This window comes from Pyrus communis, chromosome 4 (assembly GCF_963583255.1).
Source record: "Pyrus communis chromosome 4, drPyrComm1.1, whole genome shotgun sequence".
Lineage (NCBI taxonomy): Eukaryota > Viridiplantae > Streptophyta > Magnoliopsida > Rosales > Rosaceae > Pyrus > Pyrus communis.
The window spans coordinates 6,659,988-6,675,948 of record NC_084806.1 but is presented as its reverse complement, the minus strand read 5'-3'; the positions used below and the strand labels follow the sequence as shown (position 1 = coordinate 6,675,948).

Below are 15,961 nucleotides of genomic sequence, written 5' to 3'. Positions count from 1 at the left end.
GCCTTCACCTTTTCCGCTGGAAGGTACGTGCCGTATACCAAAATTTTCAACCTTCTGCTAAAACTCACACTCATTCTAATTTAAAGCTCGGTAAGTAGGGAGTAGGCATGCATTTGAGAAAAAAGATGACTGTATAACGCAGTTAAATTTTCCTTTTGCATAAAATGAAATATAAGAACTATAGAGGTTTGAAACACAGGTTCTCCAGAAATTTAAATTTTTCCACAGGCATTTTGTCCCAGTACCTTTCATTCACATATTCACCCCTTATATAGGTGTAAGCAGCACTGGCCCTCATCCCAACACCAGCAATCAAGCAACCCTCTAAAAATTTGTGTGGGTCGTGGCGCATAATTTCCCCGTTGTTACAGGTTCCAGGTTCACTTTCATCAGCATTGACGACAAGATAGGAAGGACGGCCATCAGATACTTTTGGCATAAAAGACCATCTGAGAACAGATGGGAAACCAGCACCACCACGTCCGCGTAGGACAGACTTCTTCATTTCATTGACAATCCAATATCAGCACCTTTAATAACGAGATCTTTGGTTCGGTACCAGTCACCTCGTTTCATGGGACCTTTGAGAAATGGGTCGTGCAACCCATATAAGTTGGTGAAAATGCAGTCTTCATCTTTCAAACCACCAATATAGGTACCAGCACCAAAGTGGATATGAACATCAAAATCATAACCAGATCCACAAGCATTTTTCCCCAGTAATCCAGCTGCATAAGCTTCATTTCTAGCTTTTACAAGGTTTAACCGTTCATTCATATATTCACCTCTTATATAGATGTCAGCAGCACTGGCCCTCATCCCAACACCAGCAATCAAGCAACCCTCTAAAAGTTTGTGTGGGTCGTGGCGCATAATTTCCCTGTCCTTACAGGTTCCAGGTTCACTTTCATCTGCATTGACGACAAGATAGGAAGGACGGCCATCAGATACTTTTGGCATAAAAAGACCATTTGAGACCAGACGGGAACCCAGCACCACCACGTCCACGTAGGTCAGACTTCTTCATTTCATTGACAATCCAATCGGCACCTTTAATAACTAGATCTTTGGTTCGGTACCGGTCACCTCGTTTCATGGCACCTTTGAGAAATGGGTAGTGTAACCCATATAAGTTGGTGAAAATCCAGTCTTCATCTTTCAAACCACCAAAATGAGTTTTTTTCGGGAGGTGGTGGAAGTGGAGGTTGAGCAGTAGTAGAGGGTGCTACACCCTGAGTGCTGAATGATCTAAAAGCTAGGCCCCACTTCGCACCATGATGACGAGCTAAAGCTGCTCTCTGCAGAGAAAGTATACCCTTGATGGGTGCCTACGAATTAACAAGAAGTCAGACAAGTTTATTTCTCGAAAGTGACCTATGCCTATAACATCTACTCTTCAGAACCAGAACCATGGTGTAACATTGGTACTATAACAAAGCTGTGGCACATCCGCAACATTCATTTCTTAAAGATTCTACATTTCATGAAGAAGGCAATACAAGTACACGTGCTCTAAGATTGAAATGCAGCTTGTACAACCTCAATTCATCATTCCTAGAACATCTTAACCATATATGTGTTCCTTTTTAATTTGCCTACACCAAGCTACACGTGTTTGACCTGGAAGATAGTCTCACACAAAATTGAACCTAGACCTACATTGAATTAACTAACTCAATAAGCCTAAGAGGACTCCCCGCTATATCCCCACACGGTTTTTATCCGAATAGAAACGGTAACGATGGAGGTGACAAATAATTTAGACCGAAAGACTCGCAATCCATTTGAAGCCTAAGGTCAGAACCTTTCTCCAATCAAACCCAAGAAAAGACGGGTGGGGGTGGGCACGGTGCGGTTCCACCCCTAAACCGGAACCGAAATCAGAAAATATCAACAGTTCAGTTCGGTGAGTTTCTGCTTAAATTTATTACTAAAACTTTACGGTTCGATCTACACCGGTTCCGATTCAATTCTTGCCGGTTTACGGTTCCGAATACTAAATTATTTGAACACCAAATCATCATGCATTCAAATACATCTTCTAAAACTGATTATATAAAGTTGCATCCAACACGTCTTTTCTAATGCAAATGTCTTTGGTAGTGACACCAAGTCAACAAAAAGAGACAACTAACAGAAAACCTAGCTGAGCTCCCATGCTAAACTTATTCTCCAAAGCTACGAGCTAGATGCCCCAAAACATCTCACTCAAACAATTTAACTATCCCATCCCATATGATCTCCTTCATGCATCAGTTAATTATATATCTTATTCGTTGAATTCAAAATTATATATCTTACAACTCAAACTAGTAAGGAAAGTGCTAAACAATTAAAGTTACATACATACCATCACTAGTAAAAGGTGATAAGTTAGGACTGAATAGTTTATGAATCCCCAATGCTAGATGTGCCAACATTCCTTTTTTCTAGAACATATAAAAATCAAGAACTCATTAGAAAATAAGAAAGTAAGCATGCAACAAAACAAGAGAAAAAACAAAAACAAAGTAATGAAAAATAAATATTCATACCTATTTCAAGTGCTTCATAAAACTCTATATCTTCCAAGATTGTCTCGTCGTCTAAAATTGAGATCTTATCTGACATAATAAAAAAAAAAAAAAAAAAAAAAAAGGAAAAAGTAAACATGGATAAACCTACCATAACCTTCCAACCCCTGTCAAGCATTCATCTCTTGCAGGTTTAACACATAATGTTTCAAGTGAAGCTTTGAGGTCAATTCATGCCATAGATTTGGTATTGATGAACTAATGAGATCTTCTTTTCTCCTCACAGTGAAGATAGATTCTTGATTTTTGTCATCAGTTGTGCCACTGCAGAGCAACCAAAAAAACAAATTGTTAATTAACCTTCATATCATGTTAGAAGGGGTAAACATGCTATGAACGTACTAATTTCAGCACAGGTAAACACTTTATTTTTCCCCGGGCAATAGTGTTGTCAATTAGAGTGTTGTTTTTCCTTTAGCTTTAACTGGTGCTCCATCTTAGTTCTTGAAACTTTAGTTTGAGATAGGGTGTTATTCATCACCCTCGTGCTTTCATCAATATGACTTACATTTCACATTTTTGTTACAGGTAGCTGAGGGGCATTTTGCTTATGCCTTTCAAGGAGGTGAACCTCAAATAAATAAGTGAGTCTGGGACTCTGATGGATGATTGTTATATATTTATCTTGTCTATTTCTTTTGATGTTACAGAATTAAAGAAAAGTAAATTGTTTTTATTCCTAAAATTTTGAATTCTACTGCAACTGAAGCTTTCGCAGAAACTGAACCACATAACCAATTGAACCAACTAAACCAATGACATTTCTATAGAATCTACGAACTTAAAACACCCTTATTGAACCCCACAGACCATCTATATACAAATGGCCCTAAATGCAGGACAAGAGTCACATGACTCAATTAGACAATGTTAATCACACATATATAGTGCAGGTAAAAGAGAATGGAAATCCAGTGGAATTTAACCATATTCCTAATCTCAATTTCAAATATAAGAAAGATAGAGAAAATACCAAGGAGGGAGGATGGAGGACGAAGAGTGTCGTTGCAGAAGCTGAGGTTGTGGGTTGCCTGAGGAATCGTTGATATTTTTGGATGAGATGCCATGGTGAGGGTCGGATCTCAGATGTGCAAAATGGGGGAATGGGGATGTGAGAGAGCTGAGGCCGAGTGAGTGAGAGGGGGGTGAGGTGAGTGAGACTCTGAGTGAGTGAAACCTAATTGGGATGGGATCCCATGCTTTACAACTCGATGAAACTCATTTGTCAACCTATTATATCATAACTTGTGTGTATATTAATTAATTGTATATATATACGGTATATATACAATTAATTAATAGGTAAATTACACTTTACCACCTCAGGTTTGTGGTCGATTTCAATTCCTTACAACATCTTTAAAACATTTCACTTTCATACCTCAAGTACTATTTTATTTCAATATAATACATCCGTTGTGTTTTCCATCCATTGATCTGTTAAGTGGTGACGTGGTTGCCACATTTATGTCACGTGACTGCCAGATGTGCGCCACGTGGCAAAAAAAAATTATTTTTTTAACTTTTTTCTAAAAAATACCTTAATGTTCTAAATTAAAAATAAAAAAAAGTTAAAAATCCAAATCCCATCACCCCACCCCCCATCCCCAGAACCTTGAACAAGAAGAAAAAACCCGGATCCCCCCAAGAAACCCAGATGCCATATCCCCCCCCCCCCGGGTCAGAGCCTCATCATCTTCCATCCGTCTGCACCCATCCTCCGACCCCACCCATCCTCCACCACCTCCTCCGCACCCATCATTCACCTCCTCCGCTCACCCATCTTCCCCTTCCCCAACTCGAGCCCAACTTGCAACCTAGAAAGAAGGTCAAAAAAAAAAAAAAAACCCAGCGCACCCACCCTCATCCTCTTCCCTTCTCTACACACCCCACTCCTTATTGGGGAAGACAGGATCTGGGTTGCAGGGAAAAGGAGATGGGGTTTTTTTTTTTCTTTTCTTTTCTGGGTTGCAGGTAGTGGGTGCAGAGGAGGAGGTGGAGGATTGGTGCACGGTGGGTTTGGGGAAGACGGGAGGGGGAAAAAAGGGGTAGGTTGCAAGGAAAGGGAGTCGGAGAAGATGAAGATGGGTTTTTTTTTTCTTTCTTTTCCTTGCCTCTTCTTCTTCTTCTTCTGGGTTGCAGGTTGGGTGGGTAAGGGGGTTGCGGGTTTAGCTTTTGTTTTTGGTTTTTTTTTAATTTAGAAGTTTAAGGTTTTTTAAAAAAAAATTAAAAATTTTTTTTTGCCACGTGACAGACATTTGGCAGTCACTTCAGCACTTAACGGATCAATGAATAGAAAATGTAACGGAAGTATTATGTTGAAATAAAATAGTACTTGGAGTATGAAAGTGAAATGTTTTAAAGATGTTGTAAGGAATTGAAATCGACCCCAAACCTGAGATGGTAAAGTGTAATTTACCCTTAATTAATTTATTATTAATAAAACGGCTAAGTTTGGTTCTAGTCAGTTCTTGTTCATTCGAAACCAAAACCAGAACCGGTTTAAACGGTTTGGTTCGATTTTTGATTCAAAGTTGATTTTTCTAGTCAACATTGTTCTTTTCAGTTTTTTTTTTTTTCATACGGTTTTACGGTTTGACGATTTTTATGCCCACCCCTAACAACGGGCTCAGCTAATGAGAGCTTCAAAATTCGATTTTCTATCCCTTTCCAGCTATTTTCCTCAATTTTCCCACCAAACAAACAGATAATAGAAACAGAAAAAGCAGAAAACCCCATATTAGATCTACTAAAACCAAACATTTCAGAACAAATTAACATATAAAAGGATCACGGATTGACACAACATGAAAGCAGAGCTGAATCAAAGTTAAACCTAGGGCGGTGACTAACAAGCCCGAAAAAATAAAATTCAACTTAAAATGTGGACGAATTGAGATGTCGGTCGGTTGCGTACCATGGCGGAGTTGCGGCGGACGAAACGCGATGCGTCGCCGCATTTGCCGGCTAAGACATGGATCGCGCAGTTTGGTGAAGCTTTCCAGAATGCCAAAAATGCCCATTTGTTTCTTTCACATCAAAACCCAAAAAATTCAAAAAATGAGGACAAACTGGTAAAAAATCATAACTAAAAAAAAAGCTGTATTGGAAATCAAAATAAATAAATAAAAAAGAAAACGGAATTTAAAACCAATACTAGTCAAAAGTCCACATAGTGAGTAACTGATCAATGCAATATTACAAATTGATCTTTATTTGCCACTCAGTACTACGATCTGGTAGTATTCCTCTTCACTTGGAAGTAAGAGGTTTTAGGTTTGAATCTCGTGGATGGCGAATTCAATACCAAATTAGGTTGCCCATTATATGGCTTAGCTGAACTCTTCCTCCCCGTAGTCTAAAAATGTCGATGTACTTAAAAAAAAAAAAATACTGATCTTCATTTGAAAAAGGAATTTAAAAAAAAAAAAAAAAGTAGATAAATAGATGCAGCAAAAAACCAATCCTAAAAAAACGAAAAATGAAAAAAATGTTGGAAGGAAACGTGGGACTTTGGGAGATATTGCAGTTTTCAAACTGCTTTCAATAATTGAATAAAATATAAAAAATAAAAAGAAACCTAATACGTTTACAATTAGAACTGCTATTCTACAGTTGAAGGCTTGAACCGTGCAATGGGATTATGGGAGCGGTTCTGTGGAACGCGAACGTGCATGGAAATAAAAGCGAACGTGGGATATGATCATATGAAGCAGTTTTGCGGGAAGAGCTAAATAAAACACAAAATAAAAGAGAGAATCTGAAGAGAACAAATTGAAATTGTTTTGCTGGAGAAGATGAAATTGGGAAAAAACCAACAAGAACTGGTCCTTTGAGAAAGTCGGTAATAAAATTTCTTTTGTGGTTAATCTTTTGTGTTTTGTTCTCTGCTCCTTATTCCTTAATGTTAATCTTCTCATGCATTTTCACAGGATTATTGAATCGAAGTTCTTCTACCATCAATCAATTGCTGGAATTTTCATAATAGTGGAACAAACAATGAACAAGGTTTGAAATTTGTTTTCTTTGTAATCAATATTGCCATTCTGTTTTTGCCTTGGGGAGGCTTTGGAAATGGTTAATTTTTTGTTTTCGTTTTTATCTTTTATTACAAATTATTCATTGTTTTATATAGTAGTTTTTATATTTCCAGTACTAAAGTAATTTTCATTCATCATTTTACCATCATATGTCAGACTTAATGCAAAAGACAATAAAGTATGAACGTGGCATTAGATTTCAGACTGCTATGAGCAGTTGCCATTTGATTTCACCTTTAATTGATCGTCAGTCTCTAATCCTCAGCGTCTGAGGTATTTGCTTCCACCCTTTTCTTTCCTTTTTGTCTTCTTTGGCTTTTAACTTCTATCTCTCTTTTTATTCTGCATTTTAATTTCATATTCTGGGATAGTTTCTATTAATCCATTATCCCCAGTTTTTCCTAGTCTTTTTCCTGCTTTTTCCCGTACAAAGTGCATTGCAGGAAGGCGGAGCATCATATGGCCATTTTTAAAGGTAATTCCCCGGAATCTATTGCTTAATTTATATTTTTCTTATGGGCTGTGATGGGATTTTGGAAAAACGAAACTCAAAAGTTTCTCTTTATTGTTATTACGGTACCTTAATAATTTGCCCCTTTTCTTTGAACATGTTTGTTAGTCTTGATCTGACATTGGACATATTAGTTATACATGCCATGCAATTTAAATTGATTGCAAGCTTATTTGCTTTCTCTGATGTGCTTTAAATTCCTCCCTCGGCTTTGTTTGCAATCTTTTTTGGATTAATTCTTCATTTTCTCCCAAGTTTGTATCTGTTTGACGTAGGAATTGTACTTTTATGTCTATCATATGTCTTAATTGTTATTATTTCAATGTAAGTCCTTCCTGGGAGAGTCTAACATATGTTGCTCTTCTAAAGCGTCAAAAGAAAGAAATTGAGGAGCTTGGAGCCAAATTGCAGGCTAATTTTTGTATTAATTGTCGACATCCATGTATGATAATAATTATAAATATAGACTGTGTACATAAATTAAAGGAATTTAAATATCCCGCATGTTTTAGGTATCTCATTCAGAACATTGGCTAGAGGAAATCCTCAATCTGCAAAACACGTTAATGCAGGTTTGGAATATACACTTTATGTTTATTGTAATTAGTTGAATGCAAGTGTCTGGAATATGCGTGCTTTCTTTGCAGACTGAGTTAGAGAGGGAGCGTATGGCTTTGGAGTTGGAGGAAGAAAAAAAGCCCAAGCTGAGAGAGAGAAGATGGTGCAACAGCAAGCTAAGAAAATTGAGAACCTGAGGTCAATGGTGTTGTATTCAAATGGAGATGAGAATCGCGATTGCTTTAAAAAGGTTTGCATGACTAATTAATTGTCATTACGGAATTCTGTATAATGTGTTGATGTTCATATCTATGTTCGATTCCTAATTTTGTTCTGAAAATGAAAAATAACTACTTCATAGTGTAAAATCCTATTATCTATAAACACAAAATATGTGCTTGACATTATAATGCGTCGTCGGCAGTGAGATAAGATTTAGTTAAACACTCTCTGTTGAATCGATAGCTTTAGCACGTCACAGGTTAGGAGGTGTGGTCGACGGCCGCCAGTGCCAACTCAAGAACTCAAGAACTCAAGACAAGCCTCCAATTTAGCCTTCACACACTTCCTCCTTTTTATTTAAAGCAAGTGGAGATGACGATCCAAAATAATAACTAGCCACGGTATACTTCAGTTTTTCATTTTATTATTTGTCATTTGCAGAGATAAATAGAGCAGTTATGTACTATGAGTATCAGATTTCTTTGTCTACATTGCAGGCAGTCAAATGGTTGTTAAATGGCTTTATTTGCAGTTTACAACTTTCATTGGAATAATATTTGATTTGAGTTAAAACTTTGATTTATGAATTTATACGTTTTTATTTGTTTCTCTGTCATAGGGTTGACATCATTTCAGTACAATAACTCTCGAGATAGTTTAGTCAAGAGGAATTTAGCGCTCATTGCATATTTTCCTGCTATTTATAGATATGCCTGTCATTTTATTCATTTTTCATGTTAACTTTCTTCTACAAGCTTCCTGTGGCCTAAGCATTGGATTTATTCATTTTTTAAAATATATTTAGGTGTTTTGGAAAAGATATTTATGCACATAAAGGCTATTATGCTTAACCAAATCGTCCCCACTTGCTAGCTTCATCAGCTTATGTTTGTGAGGCAAAAAGGAGATGACTTGGTTGTTTATCAAGTTAATTATTTGATTAAAACTTCAATTCGTTGTGGCTACTGATCAACCGTTGTTTAATTGAATTTAGTTTTCTCAAGATTCAGGATTATGTTTACTTCGCGGGGAATCGAAATAGTAATTAGAGAAGTTTGATCGTCTATGAGGCAACTTGTGAATCCATTAAATTTTAGTTATGGCTCTCACTATTGATTGCTTTCTCTTAATTTTTTTTTTGTATAACAACATTGTTAATTGTCTTCATATGTTCAAATTGATTTTTTTTTTTTTTTTTCTGTTACTCCATATGTTCAATAACAATGATGTATATACAAATATGTTTTTGGCAATGTACAATACAATCCTGCAAGTGGCTCTTTACCATAGTAGTGAAAAGGTGCTAAGCCTTTGCATGACTGCGTGGGTTCGAACTCCGTCGGTGGCTCATCTAACATTTAATAAAATTTATCATTTGACAAAAAAAAAAAAAAAAAAAAAAAGAGCAATACAGTCTGGGGCAGAAAACAATGAGAGTCTCCACATGCACTTCATTTGGGCGTGCGAAGAGGCTAGTAGATGATGAAATCGAAAACCCCATCTCTCAACTGTGAAAACAATGAGAGTCTCCACATGCACTTCATTTGGGCATGCGAAGAGGCTAGTAGATGATGAAATCGGAAACCCCATCTCTCAACTGTGAGGGGTTCAGCACGTTCCCTGTTTTTTTGTTTTTTTGTTTTTAGTTTTTTTGTTTTTTTCATTTTTCAATAAAAAAAATTTTAAGTTTCGGCTTTTTTTTAACAATATTGCTATGAGATATCAGTCCCTCTCTCTCCCCGAAAGTGGAGGAGGAGTGAAGTTGGTCACGTCCCCTTTTTTAGCAATCACTTACCCACTACGTGGACTCTTAATCAGTATTGGCTTTAAATTCCGTTTTCTTTTTTCTTTTTCTTTTTTTTATTTATTTTATTTTCCAATAAGGTTTTTTTTGTTGAGAAATGGTTTTTAACCAGTTTGTCCTCATTTTTTCCTTTTTTTGGATTTCAATTGTAAAGAAAATAAAAGAGCTTTCTTGACATTTCGGAATGCTTCACCATTGTATGCTTCTCACTTTATATATTAAGAAGATAAAATAATTAATTCACTTAATGGACATTTTATTTCCCTCGGTAAATGCATTCCCTGTTCTCTCTTTCTCCCTCATCTCTCTGTCTTTCTCCCCCCCCCCTCCCCCCCCCCCCCTTCTCACTTTCCCCAACCTCTCCTTTCCTCTCCTTCACCGACAGCCACAAGGATGAATTGGAACCTGCTCAGTATGAAGCTCTTCTCAAAGTGAGCGAGTAAGTCTCAGCTCTTGCAGAGATAATCGTACTTGTAAGTCTCTCTGTAATTTGGTTGATGAGAAAGTCTCCCCAACAACCACAAGGACGACATCGACGAATTTTATAGTGACCCATGTGTGTTTTTCATTTCTTTCTTCAACTTATGTGTAATCTGATTAGAGATGCACCTAACTCACCACCGAATCGCCAGATTTCGTGAAATCCTTGATTTTCCTAAATTTATTGCATTGTAAGAGCGAGGATTCACGAAGAAATGGGGGAGACGGAGTGGAAGAGAGAAGGAAGAAAGATATTAAATGGAAAAGGCAGGGGCAAAATTGAAAAATCAGTGTTTGAATCATTTTAATTTGATTGGTTTAGTATTGGGTTTTCTCGTAACCATCAAATAAAGTTACTAACTAATTTTTGGTTAACATTCAAATTTTTCAAATTATTTTCATTAAATTTTTTACTGTAAATTGTTTACATAATTATTGAATTTGTACATCAATTAACATGGAACAAGACGATTCCACATATTGAGGTTGCAATTGGTTCGTGTGTTTTCACATTTAAATGTGGTCCACCATTTATCCTAATTTTTATTTAATGAACAAGAAAATAATCTACTTATTTGAATAAGGTAAAATGTTAGCCTCATATAAATTTTTATCAGTTTTTAGTATTGGTTTTCAGTTTTTTTTAATTTTTTATTTATTTTTTTAAGCTAAAATCTTTTTGTTTTTGCCAGTTTTCATAAAAATGAAAATTGAAAACCAAAAAAATGAAAATTCAATGCCATATTTTAAAAGCTCAAAAATGGTTGAGTTTTGGTTTCAGTTTTATTTTTATTAAAAAAGAAAACTAAAGGTAGTTACCAAATAAGATTTCAATTTTTCAAGTTTTCACAAAATAAACGAAATAATTATCAAACGACCCCTTAAGGAAAAGGAGAAACTTTGGGCTTCCATTGGAGTTGAGTTTTGCGAGCTAAAGCAGTCCACCATTGTTTGAATCTTTTGTAAGTCTAAAAAGTTTATTGAGTTGGCAAGGGCAAGAATATTCTTATGAGTCGTTTGATAATCATTTCATTTTTAGTTTTTAGTTCAATTTTAAAAATAAAATAAAAAACTGAAATCTTATTTGGTAAGTATTTTCAATTTCCATTTAAAAACAAAAAAATTGAAAGTAATTACCAAATAAGATTTGAAGTATAAAAACTAAAAATTGAAAACGAAATTGTTATCAGACATCCTCTTAAAATTTTTATGAAAGGGAGGGTAAAATGATGATATAAATACGGAGTAAGTGTAGCATTATTCTTTAATAAGACAGAAGGATGTTTAAGAGAGTTACGATTTTTGATGATTTTTTTAGACAACAATATTTCTATATTTCATGAGAGGGGGGATAATCGACAGTAATTGTGAAATCCCATTCCTGGATTTCACTATTTAAATTTACGTATTACGTATTATGTTTTCTTAGTTTCGACGCTTTTATATTTACGGCATATTCGATTCCTACGTATTTTTCCACTTATCTTTATATAATTGGATAGTACTCATCATATGAACGCATGGGCACAAATGGAAAGCAATTCGGAATTATAACGAAGATTTTATGAGATTTTGAACGTCTAAGATATTTTGGTAAATTGATAATTAATTGGACATGTGATATTTTTGTCTAACCATTGGGTGAGTGCCACGTGGGCACCCAAACAATTCTAAAACTCTCTTCTCTCCTCCCTTTTCTCTCTCATTCTCTCTTCTCTCAAGAGTTCTCTCACTCTGTCTCGGCTCTCCCTTTCTTCCCGTGAAACAAACCACCACCACCACCAAATTTTTGGCTTGTTGAACACCAAAACCACATTTATTTGCATGTCCTCACCACCATAAACTCCATTGTGACTTTTGTTTCATTGAAAACAAACCCGAAACACCATTCTAATGTTTTAATGTAGTTTTATAGTTGATCGGCTAATTGATCGCTACTTGAATTTGTGATTGGCGGAGATCCGACCGTTGGATCGCTATGAGATTTTGGTTTGTTGTTCTATGAGTGTAATGTGGACCTTAGGAGGTTACGAATCTGAAATGAGATATGCGGATCTCTCAAATTGAATTACTAGGGTTGTGGACCCGTCGGTTAACCTTTGACCAACGGTTGACTTTTGGTCAACTGGTCCCAAATCATTTTAGAACGTTCTTGGGGATGTGCTTTATGTAAGTTATGTGGTTTATCACTTGGGTTCTGAGACGAGATTTGGTATATGTTTTAGGCGACGATCGGACGTGGACGCCTCGATATTCGAGCTACAGATTCGTAGTGCGGGCTCCATGTGAGTGACTTTAATATATGTGATATTGGTGATTACCATGTTTTCGTAATTGTTATCCTGTGTGGATATGACTTGGTTTTATAAATATGTTTTCTATTGAATTGTTATTTTTAATACTTAGCCATCAATTTATGTTTATTAAATGAGATTTGACGTATATATTTGAAATATGGTTGATTTGTATGATTGGCTTGTTGTGATGAAATATGAGGGCTAGTAGTGGACCGTTAACCCATTGTGATGGGGATTTGTTGCTTCGATATTGTTTCATTTCCCGCTTCGTTGATTCGTTCTAAATTTAGTACATGTGCTTTGTTTCACTTCGTTAAGCCTTTGTAAATTGAGTAACTTGTGCCTTGTCTCATTTCTACGAGCCGTTGTCCATTATGGTTGTTGGCCTTCGGCTCTGTGCCGTTGAGTGATCCGGAACTGGTTTCCGCTGGGGTTCCGTTGAGGGTGGGGTTCCCTACTTTGTCTGGATTCTGTTGAGTGGTCCGGAATTTCTCGTGATCAGTGATTTCGTTAACTGGTCCGGAATCGTATCTAGCTTGGATTTCATTGAGTGGTCTGATATCTATTGTACTCCACGATTCCGTTGAGAGGTCTGAAATCGTATCCACTCGGATTCCGTTATGAGGTTTGGAATCCCTTCTACTTCGCGATTCCGTTAAGTGATCCAAAATCGTATCCTGATTTGGATTTCGTTGAGGGGTCCGGAATCCCGTTTGGTATTATGGTTCCGTTGAGAGGTCTGGAACCCGATTAATTGCTTTGTTGATTCTTCATAATGAGTTTGGATTAAGATAGCTTCAGAGATGTAGGCTTCGGCCGAACTGTGTCGCTCTAATCCTGCATTTTGGTGTATTACACAAGTTATTGATTGATAACCTTGCGTTTGATTTCAGAAGAGTCGTTGGATGTCTAGGTGACTTCTTCAGGATTTTCAGTGACTTGATTATGATTTCATAAAATATGATTTTATATTTGACATTTATAAACCGACTCGATGGTTGGTTTTTAATAGTATCACATACGTAAAATTATTGTCACTCACACGAGATTCGCGGCTTATCCAGGTTGTTGTTTGCCCCGTGCACCATTCCAATGGCGTATGGGCGATTGTGCAGGTTTTTGTAGATACGAAGAGCTTTGGGGAAGCAGACAGAGTTCAGAGAGCTTGGAGTGTTAGGTTACCCCTATATTTTCCTTAAAAATATGTGATTATTGTTATTTTCAGTTAAGTGTTTTAGTTTGTATTTTCTGGCATTCCCCCTACAATTTACCGTCACGTGTCGATTTCGGACGTATCTCGGGATCGGGGAGTGACAGTAATACAAATATTCAATAATTACACTTACATAATTATTAAAAACAAAACTACACACTTGACCAAATAAATATAGCAGCTTATATATAGAGATCCAAAATATTAAAATTGCACACCACAAAATAAATATGGGCTTGTTTGAAAGTACAATTAAAATGACTAGAAGTTCTTTTAGCGAAAATATTTTTGAATTCTAAAATACACACCACCACCAAATAAATATAACAAGTATCTTTCATGGAGAGATCCAAATATTAAAAACGTAGCTAGTAGGAAAAGACGACTATTACATTCAAAAGAAGAGGAATGGACATGCATTTTGCTGATAATTATCTCTCTCTCCATCTTTCTTATGATCTGAAAATAACATTGGAAATAATTAAAAAACATATATGTAAGATACTCATACAAAAACAAAAGAAAGAAGTAACATAACGAACATTCTTTAGATGTAGCTTGTCTACTTTTTTTTTTTGTTGCCAATTAAAGCATTTGTAATTTTTCAATGTATTTTGTATTTGAGCGACATCAACAACTTGTATATTATATATACATATATACATATTTTAGGTTAAAATCTAAATTTTAGGTTTTAAACTAATCCAATCATTTTCCAATGATTGGGTCTAAAATAAGGTTTAGGTTAAAACCTAAATTTTGGATAATTTTAAAAACATTAAATCCAACAGCTGAGATAGAGTATGATCAGTCTAACAGTTAAAAAAAAAAAATCTAAAAGGCCACAATTAAATCTAACAGCTAAAACAATTAAAAATTATTTTAATCAAAATTCACCCAAAAATTGTATACTACATGTTTCATAGGGTCAATTTAGTGAATTTTTAACTTTTAACGAAATTTAAATATTTTTAGGTTAAAAAGTTTATAAAAATAAATTAAGATAATCTACATAATTTTAATTTTGAAAAAAAGTTACTGAATAAAAAGTAGCATAAATTAATCCTTTAATAATATCGACTTAAATTTTTTACTCAAAATCATTAGAGCAAAAAAATTGTTTATGGGTCAAAATTTAAATTTCTAGGTTAAAATTTTTAAATTTTGACCTAAAAATTGAAGATGGTCTTAGAATAATTCTTCATAAAAAGGTTAACATGTCCCACACACATAAATCAAGAAACGGTAATTTCGAAAAAAAACAAATTATAAAGAAAAAAGAAAAAAAGTATGAACAGAATTTAAATACCCAAATATTAGAAGTTTCTTGTGACGTAGTTCCAAAACAGAATGCAGATGTTAGCTATGACATGGAACGCGCGGTCCGATTTGTCAGATAGGACATGCATTGCACGGTCCGAGAACTTTCGAAATCTTATGTTAAGCAACAATAGGACTGCCAGAATAGGATTGAAGGAATAAAGCATTGGATTATAAAACTGGGGTGCAAGACTGCAAATCATCGCAAGCCAGTAGATAGCCCACACTAAGCCAAGCCCTACCCAGATAACGAAGCGGTATTGAAATCGGGCGGTGAGGACAAAAAGTCCAAACCAAACAACAGACAGCGCTGCCGTGGCAACGACAGAGAAAATGTACAAGGGAGGAAGGCATGGACAGTCATTCAATTTGCAGTCGCAACCAGCCGCATCGGTGGAGGGAGGTTTGACAAAGTCAAACTGGTTCACCGCGACGACAAACAGAATGGTGGCTAAGGCCAAGAGGATGGTTAGAGTCTCGGTTAGATGTGGTTGCGGATTTGGAGGAGGGTTTTGATTTTCAGCGTCCGCCATAGTGGTGGTCAAAAGAGGCAGCTGGGGGCAGAAGGAGAGAATGAGAAATGAGAGTTGAGGTGGTGGTGACGGTGGCGGTGAGGAGGGGTTGATTGGTGTAGGGGGTGGGGGCTGTTTTATACTACTGGGTAGGTGTGTGCAAGTGTTTGTAGCATGGTCTGTTTTATACCACTGGGTAGTGGGGTTGTTGTTTTTTTGTTTTTTTATTGGGTGAGAAGCATGCTGCATGTTTAAAAGGAAAAAACGTCTACCTTGATGTTTTTCCTTCACATGCGTGCATGCATGCCAGACTGCAACCCAATAGCAGGAATTCAGAATTGTTGTGCTATTGACTGATTAATACAACTTCTAGATGTAATGGCATTGCCCCCCACTGATTTTAACATTAAACCTTCGCATGAAAGTATGAA

At 36.1% G+C, this 15,961-nt stretch overlaps 1 pseudogene; it reads right to left on the bottom strand.

Annotated features, from left to right (window-relative positions):
• Positions 1 to 501: 501 nt before the first annotated feature.
• LOC137732589 (NADH dehydrogenase [ubiquinone] flavoprotein 1, mitochondrial-like) lies at positions 502 to 15,551 on the bottom strand (annotated as a pseudogene).
• Positions 15,552 to 15,961: the final 410 nt, after the last annotated feature.